This window comes from Halyomorpha halys, unplaced genomic scaffold (assembly GCF_000696795.3).
Source record: "Halyomorpha halys isolate HHAL.00 unplaced genomic scaffold, Hhal_1.1 Scaffold1170.1, whole genome shotgun sequence".
NCBI classification, from domain to species: domain Eukaryota; kingdom Metazoa; phylum Arthropoda; class Insecta; order Hemiptera; family Pentatomidae; genus Halyomorpha; species Halyomorpha halys.
The window spans coordinates 186226-189461 of record NW_027114716.1 but is presented as its reverse complement, the minus strand read 5'-3'; positions in this window follow the sequence as shown (position 1 = coordinate 189461).

Sequence of the window (3236 nt, the reverse complement as noted above, 5' to 3'; positions counted from 1 at the left end):
ATATATATAAATCAATAAATCAAGGTTCAAAAATGCCAGTACTCCACAAGGTTCAGTTCTTTCTCCCATTCTGTTCAACTTCTATATCCACGACATCATTTAGTCCACACACACCTCCATAGTTTGCTAACGATACAGCACTGTTCGCTCAACATGATGGCATAATGATAGCTAGAAATACTTTGCAAAGTCACCTTAATTAACTAGAACAATACTTCAATAAATGGGTAATTAGTTTGAATAATATAAAATTTATTTCAAAAGTTTTTACTCTCAGGCGCCCACCAGACCCACCAGAACTGATCCTCAAAGGTAAAAAGTAAAATAGAATCCTGCCGGTGAAACAGTAAGAAACCTTATCAACATCAAAGTAACTCGAACCTATGCAAGGTTAGCAATGCTATTTCCTATTCTAAATAAAAAATCCAAAATTAAACCAGGAACTGCTATTGTTATTTTTAAAACAATTCTCAGGCTCTGCTGATGTATAGCTCTGAAGTCTGGGGAGCGGCATCCTGTACTAAAAGGAGAAAATTACAATTTTTTCAAAATAAAGTCGTAAGAATTGCTGTGGATGCTCCTTGGTTTGTAAGAAACAGCTGATTACATCGGGAGTTACAAATGGAGACAATAGAGGATTTTATCAAAAATAGGTTCATTAAGTTCCAATCAAATTAAGTTCCACACCCAGTTGCCAACAATTAAAGGAGCAGTGGCCTACGTCTTGGGAAACCCAACCACAACCCGAAGACTGAAGCTCAGGCTGCTGTGGCACATTCTGTTATAAGTTCTATATTTATCAGTTCTGTTATTGTCACTCTTAAATTTTATTTTAATTTTTCTTTTCTCTTTATTAAATTAAATTGTTTTTCCATTAGAAATCATTTGTTGATTTTGTTAAATCCATAAATGTCGTTGTTTTTGTTATTAACTTTACTTTTATCTTCTATTAGGAATTATTTTTATCTATTTATTTTATCTTAATATTTTTTTTATTTTATAATGTTATATATAGTTAGGAGCGTCTTTTATATGAGACTATAACCCCCTATAATGAATTGTAAAAAAAAAAAATTTACCTCTTACATTATCCATGTAAGATCCACCAGGTCGATCTCATATTAAATAAAAAATGTTCATAAATTCAATAATGATTGAGGTTAGAGGAGAACTAGTTTCATGGAATGATAATACTATTCTATTGTTCAAAGCCATGAGGTACAATTACTGTAGTAATAATTTAGAAAAAAGTTCATTTGTCAATTATAGAGAATAAACTGGGATGAAAATACATTTATATAAAGCATCGGCGTATTAGGGTAATTTCTAAATATTATAGCGATTTAAAACAGCTTCATTTGATCCCCAATAACCTTTTTATTTCAGTTAGATTTTAATTACTGGAAGTAATGTAATTACTGAGCAGTTTCGATCCTAAGTCTTGTAGCTCAACAAATAATTCAGAGTGGACCTGGGGAATGAATCTCGACCTTGCAATCTAAGCTAAGATAGCTTGGTTACTAAAAGATAACACCCCTTTGAGAACCTTGCTGGAATACACAGGAATGCTAAGCCCATTAAACATTGGATTACTTGTATTAAAGTAAATTTATATTTTATGTATAACTCATAATACTTTTTATAGTTTATATGTATGTATTGGATACAATTTAAATTGATTTAATAAAGAAACAGACTTGAAGCAAGCTCTGGTCATAAAGATCCCAAGGAAACCTAACGTACAGAGGCTTAAGAATTCTCAAGTACAGCGGCTTAGCCAAAGTGCTTGCGGATAAGTAGGTCCCTGCTTCGCCTACTTCCATGTTAGTTATTTTTAAAGGACTTAGACTTGCTCTGGCTTTTCAATTTTCCATTAGTTTGTTTTCTAGCTTTCCCTCCCTGTATAAACTAAGGGAGGAGTTCCTAACCTTTTTCTACCTGTGCACTCATTTATATATTATCTGCCAGGTTGCAGCCATCAATGTTATTTTTAGTTTTTCAATATAAATTGGGTGCTAGATGTTTTTAAAAATATTCAAAAAAATGATACAATACTTTGTATGAAATACATTTAATTCCATGTTTCCTACACTTATCATTCAATTTTTATTAATTCTATGAAATGATAAAAAAATAGTGACGATTATGAGAAAAACATAAAAACCTACAATATAAATATACAGGTATAAATCGTTATTATTATTGAGTTAATATAGTATATACTTTTTTTTAATATTGATATTTGTACTTAGGTGAATAAATATTTTAAATTCATAAAGATTATTGTGTTTTTTTCAGACAGGTATTGCATTAAAAATAATTATTCAATAGGTGTCTGAAATATTAATTACTTCTCTATAAATTATGATTATTAAATAAACATTGTGCTATAGGTAGATAATAGCATTAATTGAAAGTTAAATAAGGGCCGTCCGTTGCTCTGATGGTTCTATTGTTATGAGGTCTGCGGGCGGCGCCAGTTCGAATCCTGATGGCGTTGACTTTTTCATTAAGTGGCGGTCCCACAAAATGAAAAATTTGACCCCCCACCATGGTTAGAATAGGTTGGTCAACTGTAGATAACTAGACTATCATCACCTTCGCTGTAGATTGCCTAAAAAAAAAGTTAAATTTATCAGAACATTTTATTTTCGTATTAGTTCATTATGTTATTGATTTCCCGTCCCAGAACGTCATAAGAACAATAATAGGGGTATTCATGATGTTGTGTTAAATGTTATATGTTTTACCATGTTAAATGTTATAACTATAGGATTGTGAGCAGCCCTATTTGAAGTCATGTTAAACGTTAAATGCATAAGAGTCCCTAGCGGATTTTCTCAGCAACTTGTTGTATAAGCCTTTATGTTTATAACCTTCCTTCCAGACCCTCATGTTATTGTTTACTTCAGTTTTGATTTAAGTAATTAATTAAAACATGCCTAGATTGAGGGAAAAGTGGAATTTGTGTGAAAGTTTAGCTTATGAGTGTCTTATTGATCTTCAAACTTGTGAAGAAGAGAATGAAGATGAGCTAATTGACAACTGTATTGAAAGTCACAACAACTAATATGGCGGCGATCTCAACTGGTCTATTGTGTGACGTCATTCTCGATTTAACTGACCAAGTAACAGACTCTCAGCCATGTTAAATGTTATTTCGTTTTACCACGGCAAAAGAAGGCAATTTTTTTCGATTTAACACGAGTTTTTCCATTTAACACGCTTTAACATAC